The following is a 19,336-nucleotide window of genomic DNA, read 5'->3' on the forward strand; positions in this document are numbered from 1 at the left end:
TTGTGAAGATGCTGGAGGAAACAGGTACAAAAGTATCTATATCCACAGTAAAACGAGTCCTATATCGACATAACCTGAAAGGCCGCTCAGCAAGGAAGAAGCCACTGCTCCAAAACCGCCATTAAAAAGCCAGACTACGGTTTACAACTGCACATGGGGACAAAGATCGTACTTTTTGTAGAAATGTCCTCTGGTCTGATGAAACAAAAATAGAACTGTTTGGCCATAATGACCATCGTTATGTTTGGAGGAAAAAGGGGAATCTTGCAAGCCGAAGAACACCATCCCAACCGTGCAGCATCATGCTGTGGGGGTGCTTTGCTGCAGGAGGGACTGATGCACTTCACAAAATAGATGGCATCATGAGGAAGGAAAATTATGTGGATATATTGAAGCAACATCTCAAGACATCAGTCAGGAAGTTAATGCTTGGTCGCAAATGGGTCTTCCAAATGGACAACGACCCCAAGCATACTTCCAAAGTTGTGGCAAAATGGCTTAAGGACAACAAAGTCAAAAGTCAAGGTATTGGAGTGGCCATCACAAAGCCCTGACCTCAATCCTATTGAAAATGTGTGGGCAGAACTGAAAAAGTGTGTGCGAGCAAGGTGCCCTACAAATCTGACTCAGTTAAACCAGCTCTGTCAGGAGGAATGGGCCAAAATGTATCCAATTTATTGTGGGAAGCTTGTGGAAGGCTACCCGAAACGTTTGACCCAAGTTAAACAATTTAAAGGCAATGCTACCAAATACTAATTGAGTGTATGTAAACTTCTGACCCACTGGGAATGTGATGAAAGAAATAAAAGCTGAAAGAAATCACTACTATTATTATGACATTTCACATTCTTAAAATAAAGTGGTGATCCTAAATGACCTAAGACAGGGAATTTTTACTAGGATTAAATGTCCGGAATTGTGAAAAACTGAGTTTAAATGTATTTGGCTAAGGTGTATGTAAACTTTCAACTTCAACTGTATCACAAATATATTGGCCAAATACAAAAAAAATACTGTATTTGCCATATTCTACAAATATATAGGTTATGTTGCACATAGTGTACTACACATATAAATCATCCATATTATATACTGTCCATATATTGCCTAGCTTGAAGCATACAATGCTTCCCAGGTACAGTACTGCAGGGCTTCCAAACTGCCACCCACTCACTGCGGTAAGGCCGGCACCTACCTCAGCCTTCCCAAAATAAACTGGTGGGTTCTTGGAGAGAAAAACAGGCTGCTCTGCTACACACAAAGCATCAAGACTGTGGGCTCAGAGGATTCATATGACAGCAGAGTGCCAGCGAATGGATGTCCAAATATACACAAACAAAATAGCACGGAAACGCTTGAAATCCCTCGTATGTTTTCATACAAAACGCATGTATGCTTAATCCATGTATAGGATTATACTTCACCATATAACACAAGGCCTATACTCTGTCACTGAGTATCAGTTAGAGAGATATAGAGGGAGCGAAAGTATTCAACCCCCTTGGCATTTTTCCTATTTTGTTGCCTTACAACCTGGAATTAAAATTGATTTTGGGGGGTTTGTATCATTTGATTTAGACAACATGCCTACCACTTTGAAGATGCAAAATATTTTTGGGTGAAAAAAACAAGAAATAAGACAAAGAAACTGAAAACTTGAGCGTGCATAACTATTCACCCCCCCCCCCCCCCCCCCCCCCCCCCCCCCCCAAAGTCAATACTTTGAAGAGCCACCTTTTGCAGCAATTTCCCAGTCCCTGCCGATGAAAAACATTCCCACAGCATGATGCTGCCACCACCATGCTGCTGAATGGTTAATTCCTCTCCCAGTGTCTGTTCAGGTTTTTCTCTAGGGTTTTGCCTGTGCTTAGCTCCATCCCTTTTCTTTTATCCGGAAAAACTCCCCAGTATTTGCCCATGTCAAACATACCCATACCATGATGCAGCCACCACCAAGCTTGAAAATAAGGAGGAAGTTACTCAGTGATGGGTTGTGTTGGATTTGCCCCAAATATAAGGCTTTGCATTTAGACCAAAACATATTTATTCTGTATATTTGTATTATTATTTTCACTGTCATTGAAATTATTGTGGAGTCACTACAATGTTGTTGATCCATCCTCAGTTTTCTACCACCATAGACATTGAACTCTGTAGCTGTTTTAAAATCACCAATGGCCTCATGGTAACATCTCTGCACAGTTTCATTCCTGTCCTGCAGCTCAGTTCATAAGGACAACTGTATCTTTGATGTGTCTGGGTGGTTTAGTACATGATGTGATTTGATATTGTTACCGATATACCAATCACTGCCCTATTCTGAGGCTTTCGAAAGGCTCCCTGGTCTTTGTAGTTGAATTTGAGCTTGAAATTACTCCTTAACTAATTTAGGCTTGCCTAAAGAAATAGGCTGAATACTTATGCAATGACTATATTTTAGTTATTTTTAATTTGACATTTGAGTATTTTGAGTTCATTGTTGACAACAAATCCCACTTTTAACACAATAATATTTGAAGAAATCCAAGGGGTATGAATGCTTTTGCAAGGCTGTATACTTAGTGTACTTATTTCCTAATCAATTTACACACAATACCCCATAATGACGAAGCAAAAACAGGTTTAGACATAAATAAACATCTGAAATATTACATTTACATACAGTGCATTCAGAAAGTATTCAGACCCCTTGACTTTTTTCACATTTTGTTACGTTACAGCCTTATTCTAAAATTGATTAAATAGTCCCCCCCCCCCCCAATCTACAGACAATACCCCATAATGACGAAGCAAAAACAGGTTTGTATAAATTTTTGCAAATGTATTCAGACCCTTTACTCAGTACTTTGTTGAAGCACCTTTGGCAGTGATTACAGCCTCGAGTCTTCTTGGGTATGACGCTACAAGCTTAGCACACCTATATTTGGGGAGCTTCTCCCATTCTTCTCTGCAGATCCTCCCAAGCTCTGTCAGGTTGGATGGGGAGTGTCCCTGCACAGCTATTTTCAGGTCTCCAGAGATGTTCAATAGGGTTCAAGTCCAGGCTCTTGCTGGGCCACTCAAGGACATTCAGAGACTTGTCCCAAAGCCACTCCTGTGTTGTCTTGGCTGTGTGCTTAGGGTTGTTGTCCTGTTGGAAGGTGAACCTTTGCCCCAGTCTGGGGTCGTGAGCGCTCTGGAGCAGGTTTTCATCAAGGATCTCTCTGTACTTGGCTCCGTTCATCATTCCCTCGATTCTGACTAGTCTCCCAGTCCCTGTCACTGAAAAACATCCCCACAGCATGATGCTGCCACCGTGCTTCACCGTAGGGATGGTGACAGGTTTCCTCCAGACGTGACGCTTGGCATTCAGGCCAAATAGTTCAATCTTGGTTTCATCAGACCAGAGAATCTTGTTTCTCATGGTCAGAGTCCTTTAGGTGCCTTTTGGCAAACTTCAAGCGGGCTGTCATGTGCCTGTTACTGAGGAGTGGCTTCCGTCTGGCCACTCTACCATAAAGACCTGATTGGTGGAGTGCTGCAGAGATGGTTGTCCTTCTGGAATGTTCTCCCATCTCCACAGAGGAACTCTAGAGCTCTGTCAGAGTGACCATTGGGTTCTTGGTCACCTCCCTGACCAAGGCCATTCTCCCCTGATTGCTCGGTTTGGCCCGGCGGCCAGCTCTAGGAATTGTCTTGGTGGTTCCAAACTTCTTCCATTTAAGAATGATGTTGGCCACTGTGTTCTTGGGGACCTTCAAATGCTGCAGACATTTGTTGGTACCCTTCCCCAGATCTGTGCCTCGACACAATCCGGTCTTGGAGCTCTACGGACAATTCCTTCAACCTCATGGCTTGGTTTTTGCTCTGACATGCAGTCAACTGTGGGACCTTATATAGGCAGGTGTGTGCCTTTCCAAATCATGTCCAATCAATTGAATTGACCACAGGTGGCCTCCAATCAAGCTGTAAAAACATCAAGGATGATCAATGGAAACAGGATGCACTTGAGCTTAATTTCGATTCTCATAGCAAAGGGTCTGAATACTTATGCATATAACGGTATCAGTTTTTTATTCTTAATCAATTAGCTAAATTTTCAAAAAACCTGTTTTCGCTTCGTCATTATGGGGTATTGTGTGTAGATTGATGAGGGGGGAAAATAATGTAATCCATTTTAGAATAAGGCAGTAATGTAACAAAATGTGGAAAAAGTGAAGGGGTCTGAATACTTTCCGAATGCACTGTATACTACAAAAATACATCTCGTATTTGAAGTATATTATTAGAATTGTGTATATTTAAATGTATTTGTAATATATTAAAATATATTTTTTAATCGCTTTAATGTGTCTCTCATAATCTGTTTAAAAGTTGAAGTTTTTACCCTTGTAGGATGGCCAACATTAGGGTGACTAAATCAATGGAGACCAAAGAAAAAAAGTGGTCAAAACTTAGGACAATTGCACAGCATCGTGACAGCTGGGCTGGATGCTGTGTGAAATGAAGGCTACCTGACCGGCTCCCTTTCCCGTTGAACTCGTCATCTTTCTTCTCGAATCCGCAGGACAATAATCAATATAGAGGTAAGATGGATATACATTTTTTCATTCTTTAGTATACGGTTTTCATATTAAATGTGAAATTCCTGTCAATTTTAGAAGATTTCTCATAAAAACAAACGCATCTCTGTTAAATGCTAATGGGGCACTGAGTGTATCGCAAGCTTTTTCTTTTCAAAGCCTTTTAGGATTAATTGAGCTCATGAAGACGACAATCACAACATGTAAAATCAAGTTGTAAATGCAACAAGTATTGATAATGTATCATATAATAGCACCCCAAAAAAAGTTAACAATGTTCTGTTTACATATATTTTAGAAACTATTTATACCCCCCAAAATATAAAACTCGTATAAACTGTATTTATAATTATAAGACAATATTATAGGTTGACAATTCTATTACACAATTTCTGATACATCACATCCCTTATTTTCATTTTCCTGCGTAAGTAAAATCAGGGTTATGCCTCTACTGCTATTCATTCCAATTAGATTGGTTTGTATTTGTCCCTGACCAATATGGCTGCCATTTTCCTCCCATTCTGGAACTTTGAGGGTTTATGACATAGCCCTTCCAGTAATTTAATAGGAACTCTGTGGTTTTTAATAAGATCTCTATGGTTTTCACCCACTCTGGGCAGAGTGGGTGGACAAACCTAATGCAGGGGTAGGCAACTAGATTAAGCCGCGGGCCGATTTTTGTCAGAGCGGATTGTCGAGGGGGCCGGAACATAATTATAATAATTTGTACACTGCAAATTGACCACAACTAAGCCCAAAAAGAGTTTGTATTTGAAAATAACAATAATTTCATACCTTCATTACATTCAGACATGATCACATCTCTTTTTAAATTTGTGGGGAATACTTGGGAACAGATTTCCTGAATTAAACTCATTTTCAGCTGAAGTCCTGGTGATTTTACACTCTCTTTTGACCCCACAAAATTAAAAAAAACTAGATTTTACAGTCACTCCCTGAAAAGAAATTAACTTTGGGGGTCCAAAAGTTGCCGAACCCTGCTCTATTGTATTCTTTGTACATGTATGGGATTATAATTTAGCGTCTGATATGACTTCACTGAGTAGCAGATAAAGATAAACTCAGCAAAAAAAGAAACCATGTCTTTCAAAGATAATTCGTAAAAATACAAATAACTTCACAGATCTTCATTGTAAAGGGTTTAAACACTGTTTCCCATGCTTGTTCAATGAACCATTAACGAACACGCACCTGTGGAACGGTCGTTAAGACACTAACAGCTTACAGACGTAGGCAATTAAGGTCACAGTAATTAAAATGTAGGACACTAAAAGAGGCCTTTCTACTGACTCTGAAAAACACCAAAAGAAAGATGCCCAGGGTCCCTGCTCATCTGCGTGAACGTGCCTTAGGCATGCTGCAAGGAGGCATGAGGACTGTAGATGTGGCCAGGGCAATAAATTGCAATGTCCGTACTGTGAGACGCCTAAGACAGCGCTACAGGGAGACAGGACAGACAGCTGATCATCCTCGCAGTGGCAGACCATGTGTAACAACACCTGCACAGGATCGGTATATCCGAACAACACACCTGCGGGACAGGTACAGGGTGGCAACAACAACTGCCCGAGCTACACCAGGAACGCACAATCCCTCCATCAGTGCTCAGACTGTCCGCAATAGGCTGAGAGAGGCTGGACTGAGGGCTTGTAGGCCTGTTGTATGGCAGGTCCTCACCAGACATCACCGGCAGCAACGTCGCCTAAGGGCACAAACCCACCGTCGCTGGACCAGACAGGACTGGCAAAAAGTGCTCTTCACTGACGAGTCGCGGTTTTGTCTCACCAGCGGTGATGGTCGGATTTGCGTTTATCGTCGAAGGAATGAGTGTTACACCGAGGCCTGTACTCTGGAGCGGGATCGATTTGGAGGTGGAGGGTCCATCATGGTCTGCGGCGATGTCACAGCATCATCGGACTGAGCTTGTTGTCATTGCAGGCAATCTCAACGCTGTGCGTTACAGGGAACACATCCTCCTCCCTCATGTGGTACCCTTCCTGCAGGCTCATCCTGACATGACCCTCCAGCATGACAATGCCACCAGCCATACTGCTTGTTCTGTGCGTGATTTCCTGCAAGACAGGAATGTCAGTGTTCTGCCATGGCCAGCGAAGAGCCCGGATCTCAATCCCATTGAGCACGACTGGGAACTGTTGGATCGAAGGGTGAGGGCTAGGGCATTCCCCCCAGAAATGTCTGGGAACTTGCAGGTGCCTTGGTGGAAGAGTGGGGTAACATCTCACAGCAAGAACTGGCAAATCTGGTGCAGTCCATGAGGAGGAGATGCACTGCAGTACTTAATGCAGCTGGTGGCCACACCAGATACTGACTGTTACTTTTGATTTTGACCCCCCCTTTGTTCAGGGACACATTATTCAATTTATGTTAATCACATGTCTGTGGAACTTGTTCAGTTTATGTCTCAGTTGTTGAATCTTGTTATGTTCATACAAATATTTACACATGTTAAGTTTGCTGAAAATAAACGCAGTTGACATTGAGAGGACGTTTATTTTTTTGCTGAGTTTATTTAGAGAAGAGAGTGTGAACAACAGATTGGTAGACACAGACAATGCAGAGAGAGTGGGTTAGGAGAACAGTGAGTAAGCAATTCCAGAAAATGATGTCATGGCTTTAGAAGCTTCTGATAGGCTAATTGACATCATTTGAGTCAATTGGAGGTGTACCTGTGGATGTATTTCAAGACCTACCTTCAAACTCAGTGCCTCTTTGCTTGACATCATGGGAAAATCAAAAGAAATCAGCCAAGACCTCTGGGAAAAAAATGGTAGACCTCCACAAGTCTTGTTAATCCTTGGGAGCAATTTCCAAACGCCTGAAGGTACCACGTTCATCTGTACAAACAATAGTATGCAAGTATAAACACCATGGGACCACACAGCTGTCATACCACTCAGGAAGGAGACGCGTTCTGTCTCCTAGAGATGAACGTACTTTGGTGCGAAAAGTGCAAATCAATCCCAGAACAACAGCAAAGGACCTTGTGAAGATGCTGGAGGAAACAGGTACAAAAGTATCTATATCCACAGTAAAACGAGTCCTATATCGACATAACCTGAAAGGCCGCTCAGCAAGGAAGAAGCCACTGCTCCAAAACCGCCATAAAAAAGCCAGACTACGGTTTGCAACTGCACATGGGGACAAAGATCGTACTTTTTAGATAAATGTCCTCTGGTCTGATGAAACAAAAATAGAACTGTTTGGCCATAATGACCATCGTTATGTTTGGAGGAAAAAGGGGGACGCTTGCAAGCCGAAGAACACCATCCCAACCGTGAAGCACGGGGATGGCAGCATCATGCTGTGGGGGTGCTTTGATGCAGGAGGGACTGGTGTACTTCACAAAATAGATGGAATCATGAGATAGGAAAATTATGTGGATATATTGAAGCAACATCTCAAGACATCAGTCAGGAAGCTTGGTCGCAAATGGGTCTTCCAAATGGACAACGACCCCAAGCATACTTCCAAAGTTGTGGCAAAATGGCTTAAGGACAACAAAGTCAAGCTATTGGAGTGGCCATCACAAAGCCCTGACCTCAATCCTATAGAAAATGTGTGGGCAGAACTGAAAAAGTGTGTGTGCAAGGAGGCTTACAAACCTGACTCAGTTAAACCAGCTCTGTCAGGAGGAATTGGCCAAAATTCACCCAACTTATTGTGGGAAGCTTGTGGAAGGTTACCCGAAACGTTTGACCCAAGTTAAACAATTTAAACGCAATGCTACCAAATACTAATTGAGTGTATGTAAACGTCTGACCCACTGGGAATGTGATGAAAGAAATAAAAGCTGAAATAAATAATTATCTCTACTATTATTCTGACATTTCACATTCTTAAAATAAAGTGGTGATCCTAACTGACCTAAGACAGGTAATTTGTACTTGGATTAAATGTCAGGAATTGTGAAAAACTGAGTTTAAATGTATTTGGCTAAGGTGTATGTAAACTTCCGACTTCAACTGTACATAAAGCAATATACTGTGCATAAAGATTGGGATAGAAAATAATGTCAGAAGAAAAAATCTCAAACACAGAAAAACAAGTAGCGAACATGTCAGGACCTCCATCATCCCCCAAGCCTGTGACAGAGAAAAAGCAAAAATAAAACGACAATATATTTAGTTAATTCGGTACCAACTCCTTTTTGCATATACTGCAGAAAAAAAAAAAGGTAAAATTATATCACGCTATTACACTGTAATATATACATACTGTTAGGACTTGCTAATTTTGTTTTCATCACATTTAGACATTCTTTGGTGACATGTTTAGAGGTCAGCAAGGTCAAAGGTCATGTACCTCAACTTCACACCTGTAGCCTATTCAGTGATGTGAAAAGTTTCAGAATGTTGCAGATAGAAATGTAATGGATAGAGCTGACACGATTCCCTATTCTACACAATCTATTTCTATCTCAACGTTCTGTAACGTATTTCCCTTCCTGAACAGACTCTGGGCCATTTCCCCACATTGGTAGGGGAGGATGGGGGGGGTTAAAGCATTGAAGTTGCTCTACACTGACCTCTTCAGGTTCTGAGCACTTTCGGTTGGTACAAGAAACTGAATTGGTCTGTGGGGTGCCTCCTGGCCATTCTCGGGGCAATGCTAATGTAGGAGCGGAGGAGGAAATGGCAATGCAAATCTGTGAAAATGAAGAGCAAAAGAACCATGATTAGAGAGACGGAGAGAAGGAGAGAGACTGGGAGAGAGGTAGCAGTGAGAGGGTATGACTGCAGCATAAGCAGAGAGATGGAAGGAGAAAGAGAGACATTGAGGAGGGAAGGAGAGAGGGGGAACACAGAACAGGTAAAGAGAGAGAGGCGGAGAGAGAGCGAGAGGTCATGATAATTGAACAGAAGAAGCCAAGGTAGGTCACCTCTAAAGCAGAAGCACAGAGCACACATATAGCAGCATGACAGAGGTGCAAATGTAAAAAAACTGTGGGTGGAAGGAAAACAAACAAGGCAATGTAAAATCCATGCCACCAGAGTGTAGCAGTGTACCAATAGTTTATTTAAGCAATAAGGCCCGAGGTGGTGTGGTATATGGCCAATATACCACGGCTAAGGGCTGTTCTTACGCACGACGCAACACCCCCGAGGTGCCTTATTGCTATTATAAACTGGTTACCAACATAATTAGAGAAGTAAAAATAAATGTTTGTCATACCCATGGTATTCGGTCTGATATACCACAGCTGTCAGCCAATCAGCATTCAGGGCTCGAACCACCCTGTTTATAATACTGTATATACCATACATCTACGTAGATCTGATCCCATCCATGATAATACCTTGATATTTAGCACAACCAGTTTAGAAGGTCAATGTGATAATTTGCACACTTCTGATAGCCTACCTTCAGAAGAACCTTCCAGAATCACTCGTTCCTCAGCCTATCACCCAGCATTATCTATTGCCTTTTATCTTCTCCTTTCTCCTTTTAGTAGCACACACCACTGGAGAGGAGAGATGACTGGAGTGTAGAACACTATGGCTCGCCAAGTTCCGGAACTTTGTAGCAGCATTGTGGCTGTGCATCATATTGGAATGCGTTGCAGCCAGGACTACTCCACTCCTGATTGCGATGGGCTGTCTGTCGCCAGGCCCCGTGTTTCGAACACAGAGTGCTTCCAAGAAGGAGATTTTTCATTCTTAACTTTTCGCTCCCCGACGGCAAACAAGGGTTTACATTCTTACCACCCACGGGAAGCACGACACGGCGGCTATTCTAGTTTCCTCAGACGTTGACACTTGGATCAAGGTAAACAAAATGGCAGAGCAAGAGGGAGAGAGTGACTTATGATCGAGTCAAAGCAAACAATGTCTTCCGAGCTCACTCCATAGTTCTCCTTTTTCGTTGAGGTCCAGTGCTGAATCCTCAACTATAAGTGATGAGAAATTAGTAGAATTGTTGAGTAGAGATTTGTCTCTTTTGACATACCTGGCTGTACCTATGGAGACAAAGCTATGACCCTACAGGTTAAGAGCCGATAGGCATCCTAGGGGCGTGTTACGGAGTCATTGTAGACTCAACACATACCCTTTGGCAGCCTCCTCGAGAGGGTTAAGAGGTACAACATTCCAAAAGAACAACTCTGACATTCCATCATTCCACAGTACATGGAGGAGGCCTACGGAACAGCAGCAGAGAATTCTGTACACACATTCCAGCCGAGCTCCCCCATAGAAAAAAAACCTGTGTCTGTCAGCTCCTCAGCTCTGCATCAAAACACAGCACACAAATGAAGGGAAGGGCTCAAGTGAACATGTGGAGGTCAGAGGAAGAGAGGAAAGGAGTGAACCCATGACATCAGCGGTAGACACGGTTGAGCGTGAAAAATCAAGCAGCGTTGCAGTTCTTGACACAAACCGGTGAGCCTGGCACCTACTACCATACCCCGTTCAAATGAGTGACCTCAATAAGGGATCATAGCTTTCACTTGGATTCACCTGGTCAATCTGTCATGGAAAGAGCAGGTGTTTTTAATGTATGTGTGTGAGAGTGTGTCTGCACTTTTTGTGTGTGTGTGAGAGAGCGAGAGATAGAGTGTGTGCACTTTTGTGAGTGTGTGTGTGTGAGAGTTGCAAATGCAAGTGTGTTTGCTGCTGTGTGTTTGGGTTATGCGTGTTCGACAGTATGTGTGTGTGGAGACTTGTTTCAGCGGCCCAGGGCTACCCAAGGTGAGAGGTTCAGATTCCCTCAGACATCTGTCCGAGGACCGAGCAACGAGCTTCCTACTGCCTGGTCCAATTCTCCCACTGACCTGACCCCTCCCCTTCACCTACACACGCACTCTGGGATGAAATGTCCCCTAGGTACAGATCAAGGATCAGCTCCCCCTCCTCCAATCTTAACCTTAACTGTTAGTGGATAAAACTTCAGAGCAACTTTACAGCACTGCGCCTTTCACTACAAACAGCCTGGCCACTGGCCAACAACACATTAATTACACTATACTATGTATGCATCCAGAAATGACATTCTGAGTTGTTAGGTAGCTTAGTGGTTAAGAGCGTTGTGCCAGTAACCGAAAGGTCGCTGGTTCTAATCCCCGAGCCGACTAGGTGAAAAATCTGTCGATGTGCCCTTGAGCAAGGCACTTAACCCTAATTGCTCCTGTAAGTCACTCTGGATAAGAGCGTCTGCTAAATGACTAAAATCTCAAATGTAATGGTGGAACAGAGTAGGCCTTAGTCATTTTTACATTTTAGTAATTTAGCAGATGCTCTTATCCAGAGCGACTTACAGTAGTGACTGCATACATTTTAATACTTTTTTCGTATTGGTCCCCCATGGAAATCGAACCGACAACCCTTGCATGCTCTACCAACTAAACGAGACATTAAAAGATTAGTAATTAAACGATGAGAAACGGTGTACCATTAACAAAGAAATCAGCCATTTAGACACATTAAAACGGGAACAAGTGCCTTTCCACAGATATTGGAGCATCCCCACATCTCTGTACTGTGTTTTGTCTCACTGCCCTCTGGAGCCCAGCAGATCACACAGCAGCAGCACACAAATGGTGGTGCAGCAGATTCGCCCCCCGCGACACAATACTAATCCACAGTCCACAGTGTTCACCTGGAACATGTTCAGCAGGCCACAACAAAGTGGAACTGGACCGTTCAGGTAGAAATATGTTATGTAGAACAAACATGCCTCTGACGGGTAGAATAGGGATTCATGTCAGTTATATTCATGACATTTCTATCTGCAATGTTCCACAATGTTTGCCTATTGAACATGGCCCTGCTGAACCGAAGGATGTCTTCAGGTTCACTACAAATCCCACAATGCCCTGCATTGCCAATGTGTCTGTCCACAGTGTCCAGTGCTAACCCAATGCAGTCATCTGTGTGTTTGTTTGGAGTTTTCATTACATTTGTACCATTAATCTCTGTAGATTTGCTTTATGGTAGATGTGAAACAAACCACAAAAAAAGAGTGGATTGTAACATTAAGCTAGACTAGTCTCGGTGCCTCTGCCCTAGGCCTTGCTGCATGACTCAGTGAGCTTTGGAGATCCCCTCCAGCCCCAGGTAAACAAACTATAAAGACACATACACAGCGTGAAGAGAGATAAAGTGGGATATAAATAAAACATTTGAAGAAAAAAACAGGTAAGAAAAAAATCCTCAACATCCCTGTGGTATCTTCAAAGACAGAGACAGGGAATTTGTTCAGTTGGTCATAGCCGCAGGCATGTTGGTTCATCACTCTCTCTTGTACTCCTCTATCGCTCTGCTCAGTCATTATTTTCTCTCGCTCCCTCCCTTGTGTTGTTGGTAAAGGCAGTGAGAGCCCAAGGGGTGATTGTGAAGCACATCCATAGTTTGATAAAGCCAGGAGAGGCAGGAGGAGTGTAGTGGGGTATATCACTGCATCACTACAGATACAGCACTTGGCAATTGAAAACAACATTGAAAGTAGTTGATATACCCCCAGATCTCTATCTAGCCCCTTCCTGTAAGCTAAATCGGTTTACTGTAGTATCTGCAAGTGTAAGTAACTGCAAGTGTAGCTACCAGTGCACAGTGAAAGGGATAGATCTCAAATACAGATGCTTGCATTTTTTTTTTAACAAAGTATAAAGGCAAAAGAGACAAGTCTATATGGATTCTGAGGTTTCATCAATCAACATCCACAAAATAAAGATGACTCATGCCAGTCCATCCTGTCCTTCCAGAACAATAAAGGGGTGTTACAAACACAAGGTGTGCATCCAAAATGGCACCCTATTCCCCTAGCCCAAGGGTGCCATTTCAGATGCACCCCTTGTGTTGCATCCCCTTAAGGCTCCCCATAGGGCTCTAGTCAAACGTAGTGCACTATGTAGGGATAGGGTGCCATTTCAGATGCACAAAGATGACAAGCCTACACAGGACTATATCCTGGATCCCATGCTACAGGTTCTCAGATCTCATTGCATGGTGTTGAGAGTGACCTCAGCAATTTGGATAGGATAGAAGCAAGGATATTCATTTTGGTCACAAGTTTTAAAGTCCTAAAGCACTGCACATTGTCAATAAACCAAAAAAAATGGTTTTGTTAATGATTGTTCATCCTCTCTAAAGCAGCAGCAAATGACATCTACATTTTTCAAAATGTGAATTGTTTGGACATGCAACAGGCTATTGGCTAGTGATCTGTTCCTTTAAAATGAAATGAAAATCACAGCTACAATATTTGTAGTATTATTCTTACTCTTGTTATATTGTAGTGTTATTACAGTATCATGTGTATTATGCATGCTGATATTATTAATATTAGGCTTTTTATTATCATCATTAAACAGTTTAGATTTGATCATAGGCCTATTTGTTACCTTGCACAATGCACAATTTGCCCACCTGGGCCTATTGTAGCTACTGAAGGGGCTATTTTGTCATCGTACCAGCCTACTTTCCAAAAGCATCATCACCACGGCAAATAGAGAAAAGTCATAACAAAAAAAATTCACCAGCAGCTATTGCACGCATAGGCCTACAATACATCAATGAATGTCAGCTCTTGTCCTATATCACACTGAAAGATTGACTTGCATTCAGCTGATGTGACAAAGTTAAATAAATCGTTTTCCCTATCTGTCCTCTCGATCATGTAGACGCAGTCCTGAAATAATTACTGCGCTCAGAAATGTACTTGGTTTTTTAAAATGGTCACACATTAAAACTCCCGACACCATTTTGAGCAACTCGAACCTTTACCAATAGCCGAACTGCTGCTTCTGCTGCATGAGTAGGAAAAATATATAGCCGGGACAAGAGGTCGGCAGCAATTCCTCTGCACTCGCTCTCAGTCCCTGTCATGTTTAATAATGCATCCTTCAGATCCAAGGCCGTTGCTGCCGCGATTAGGCTACAATGTTGCAGACACGTCAAGACGCATTGTCACACACAAACAATATTGTCTTGTTTTCTTTGCCCTTGGACCTATGGCTTGCAACGTGTAGCCTAGTCTATCCATCTGTAATATTTTCAACCATGTCCATTACATATTTTATATATGCATAGCAAATCTATATATTGACATTATCAGGACACATCTGTCTCGAAGATTAGATCACGTTATGATATCAAACTCACCAAATGTCAAAGGGAATTTGTTATCGTGGAGCACCTTGCCTTTAATTATATGCCGAGTCCGGTGTTGTCACTGTTTTCCCTTGATCAGTGCTGGCAGTTTTCTCCAAGGTTTGCTTCGGTGGGTTCTCATAAGCGGCGCGTCGGGTAACGTCGACATCCACACAAAGTGGGGGGATGGGAATATTGAGAGAGCGAAGGAGAGGTATCCGAGTGGCAGTAATACCACAGAGTTTCTAAACCCAGAGGCGCAACATCGACAGACTTCCGGGAACGCTTGCGAAGATAAGTCAATAAGATAAGTGATTTTTTCCCCCTTAGTTGGTAATTTTCTCGAAATTTAAAGGCACAACATAGATTAAAGCCAATGTAGTTGGACATGTTATTACTCCAACCACGTAAAATGTACAAACTGACACGCTTTCGTCAAAAACAACTTTATATTGAAGGAGAGCTTTGATTTGACGGCCTGCATATGCGCAGTTCGGCGCGAGACGACCGTTAGACCCGATGACTGTTTCTGCTCATGATCTTAGCTAGCCAACGTCGCCATGACATCGCCTACAAGCGTTATCTATTGGAGAAGCAGTTTCTGCCTATTTTCATACTGTACTGTCTTTGGTAAAACCTTGCAAACAGACTCAGTTCCATTAATTCCATTCCAGCCTTTACAATGAAACCGTCCTCTTATAGCTCCTCCCACTAGCCTCCTCTGCTCACTACCTCACACATCTTTCAATCCATCATCATCAAGTTCACTGGAGTTGGAAATATACATTTATTAAGAAAAATGATGACATGATTCTTGATTAAACTTTGTCTGATTTATGTGTTCTCACACCTCTGTATATTGGATATTTGTAATGGGTGTGTGTGCAATGGGAAAGATACACTTTCAAAGAGGACCGCTTGAATCCCCTATAGCCCTCAAACTCAACTCTGGACCTCGAAGCCAGTTCCACTGCATTTTTTTATTGTTCCCCTCTAATCAGGGACTGATTTAGACCTGGGACATCAGGTGGGTGCAATTAATTATCAGGTAGAACAGAAAACCAGCAGGCTCTGGACCTCGTACGCTAAAAGTTGAATACCTCTGTCATATAGAATGAGCATGACAATAGCAGGGAGGTTTTCATATAAGAAATATTGGAAATCAAATTGGAGATTTGTGGCAGATGACTTTGCAAAACATAATTGGCATACCTACCTTTTGATCTCTGTTGTGTTTTCACTATTGCCATGGCAATCATGAGTGATGGACATAATAGCACTATAATATGTTTTGTATGCGACTAACAAACAGTGGGAGTCCCACTTTTTTTGATAGTTTGACTGAGTTGTATAGAATCAGACAAACATGGCAAGTCAACAGAAAACCAAATGCCAACCCATTTTTTTATGCAACCAACCACATCCCAAATTCTGCAGGTACTTGCTTATCTCAACTAAAAAACAGATAAATCAACACCTCACGGCACAACACCTCTCCCCTATTTGACCTAGATAGTTTGTGTGTATGTATGGATATGTAGGCTACGTGTGCCTTTAAAAAACACATGTGATGTAGTTCTGTCCTTGAGCTGTTCTTGTCTGTTAATGTTCTGTATTATGTCATGTTTTAAGTTTTGTGTGGACCCCAGGAAGAGTAGCTTCTGCTTTTGCAACAGCTAATGGGGATCCTAATAAAATACCCCAAAATACCAAACTAAACAAAAACTCAAAAGATAGCCACAGCAGTTTTATCTTCAACCTTAACCATATTGCAAAGCCCTCCAAAAAACCTGACAGCACCAGAAAGCTATCAAGAGGTTAATTAAAGGGACAAAAACATGCAACAGAATTTAGGGCCAAGCGTTACAGTGGCAACTGAAGATAAACAAACCAGACAAATAATCTATTAAATTACCTTAGCTGGTTTGGTGTAAGGTGGTGATGTGAGGTGAGCTAGCAGCAGGTAAGTGTTGATTTGCAGAGAGCACAGTCTTCTGAAATCTAATGACATTTGCAGACCCTGCAGTCTAATTCTACTTTTATCACCACAAGTAATGTGATAGGCCTGTGCAGTTTACAGAATGACTTTACTTGAGCACTCTTTCCTAAAATAACAGGTGAGAGCTGATGTGGCATAATGTCACATAGTTATTTTGCAAGTTGGCTGGTGTTTTACCAAGCAAATTAGCTGAACCACACATTGGTTTGTCTCATCATGATTGTTGAGATAATTGTCAAGACACTAGCTGTCATGAATGTTATTGACATATGATATGCGTTATGTAGCCCCTTTTGACAGAGGGCTTTTCAAACAGCTAGAAGTCAATGTTATTTCAGGCAGGGCAGGCCAGTGGATTGGGTTAAAGAAGGCCTGTTATCTTAACAGGACAGGAAGTTGGTGGGCTGTGTCTAAAAACACGTACACTCTAAACATGGGGCTACTGACACCACCATCTAGTACCATTGACCTCCGATTGAGTACTAGTCCCAGTATCCTACAATATCCTACAGAACACACTAGTAGATAAATGCATTTGCTGGGCTATGGTGAATGTTGAGGGACTGTCATGTTATGTTATGTCATTTCATGTCATGTCATGGAACTCAGTGGTCACTGCTGACTTTGCTGACCATGATCTACAATCCAATATGTGTGATACTGATAGAGGTAGGAATAGGGCCATCTAGTGGCCACGGAGTGTACAGAGAGGATAAATAGAGTCCTGTTGAAGGTCAAACCCTGAGACAGGGGCTTCAGTTTGGTTTGGCAGGGTATGCTGCCATACCCTAGCTTAAGACCAAAAATGTAGCCTAAAATCATTCCAATCCCGATTAAAATGCTACGGCTAATTTAGGACCTTGTGGAGCATCGCTCGGAGAGAAGCTGCCAGCCTTCGCCCCTTTTGCTCACTTTAAGAAAGCAGAGCTCAGAGACAGTGCCAGACAGTTTGCTTTGCTGGTCAGCCATTTATTGCTTTGAATTTGAACTCAGCCAGCTGTTTTATGCACCGGTTACTTTCACATTGATGTCGGCATAGGCACTGCATCCAATAGATAAGCTTCCCCTAAAGCAAATTGTATTATATTTACCAAAATTAGCTATACCATTGCAAAATTAGCTATATAATTCAAAATACTAGACCAGAGAGCATGATTTGGCCACAGAGGATCATTAGCTTCTGATTTTTTTTTGCTTTAGATTGTTTTAAGCGCGCAATTTGGGCAGTGTGTGCAGCAAATAGCCTACAAAATAGCTGATTGTTGAGTTGCAGCGGTCAGTGAAAGGCAGTTAAATAGACCTATTGCAATATTTCAAAATACAATTGTAGGAAAAACAAAGTTTAGAAAGCAAATGGCTATTACTGAAAAGAGAAGACAAAGAAAATACTGTGATCTGTCTCTAGTTATCAATCCCAATTGAGCGAACAGTAGCCTATTTTATTGGCACCAGCGGAGAGTGATCGAGTTATATTATTAGCCTAAATTATGACTATGCGATCTACTCATCACATTAGGAATAGTAGCCTATCTTACATTAGTCTACTAATGCGATGATAGATGCATGCAATCCTTTATTATAAAGATGCAATTCTATAGTGAAAAAATTGCTTCCCAAACTCAAGCGCCGCGCCAATGGATGTCGGCATTTGAAGTCGGCCTTGTTGTGACTTGATAACGGTATTATGCATCTACACTGAAAAAAATATATAAACGCAACATGTTAAGTGTTGGTCTCATGTTTCATGAGCTGAAATAAAATATCCTATACATTTTCCATACGGACAAAAAGCTTATTACTCTCAAATGTTGTGCACAAATTTGTTTACATCCCTGTTAGTGAGCATTTCTCCTGTGCCAAGATAATACATCCACCTGACAGGTGTGGCATATCAATTAGCTGATTAAACAGCATGATCATGACACAGGTGCACCTTGTGCTGGGGACAATAAAAGGCCACTCTAAAATGAGCAGTTTTGTCACACAACACAATGCCACAGATGTCTTAAGTTTTGAGGGAGCGTGCAATTGGCATGCTGACTGCAGGAATGTCCACCAGAGCTGTTGCCAGAAAATGGAATGTTAATTTCTCTAGCATAAGCCGCTCCAATGTCATTTTAGAGAATTTGGCAATATGTCCAACCGGCCTCACAACCGCAGACCATGTGTTTGCGTCGTGTGGGCGAGCGGTTTGCTGATGACAACATTGTGGACAGAGTGCCCCATGGTGGCGGTAGGGTTATGGTATGGGGAGGTATAAGCTACAGACAACGAACACAATTGCATTTTATTGATGGCAATTTGAATGCACAAAAATATCGTGACGAGCTCCTGAGGCCCATTGTGAGGCCCATTTTTAAAAAAGGTATTTGTGACCAACAGATGCATATCTGTATTCCCAGTAATGTGAAATCCATAGATTAGGGCCTAATGAATTTATTTCAATTGACTGATTTCTTCATATGAACTGTAATTCAGTAAAATCAATGAAATTGTTGCATGTTGCGTTTATATTTTTGTTCAGTATATTTCACGTTGCACTGGTTCCACAAGTAAATTAGTCAATTTATGATGAGGTTGAGTATTGGTTGACATTGTATATGCCGTTCCACAGACCTTTAAACCTAATATTGCTGCGTTATATA

The 19,336-nt window shown here is 42.0% G+C and overlaps 1 protein-coding gene across 2 annotated transcripts in view; it reads right to left on the reverse strand.

Annotated features, from left to right (window-relative positions):
- Positions 1 to 14,864, reverse strand: part of LOC311135989 (protein FAM168A-like) — a 64,399-nt gene extending 49,535 nt beyond the window's left edge. For both annotated transcript variants that reach the window (XM_084170035.1, XM_084170034.1), the window contains exon 1: positions 14,705 to 14,864. The gene's annotated coding sequence lies outside the window, so the exon portion shown is untranslated. The remainder of the gene's footprint in view (positions 1 to 14,704) is intronic.
- Between the last annotated feature and the right edge of the window lie 4,472 nt (positions 14,865 to 19,336).

Source organism: Coregonus lavaretus, assembly GCF_964263955.1.
Source record: "Coregonus lavaretus genome assembly, chromosome: 10".
NCBI lineage: Eukaryota > Metazoa > Chordata > Actinopteri > Salmoniformes > Salmonidae > Coregonus > Coregonus lavaretus.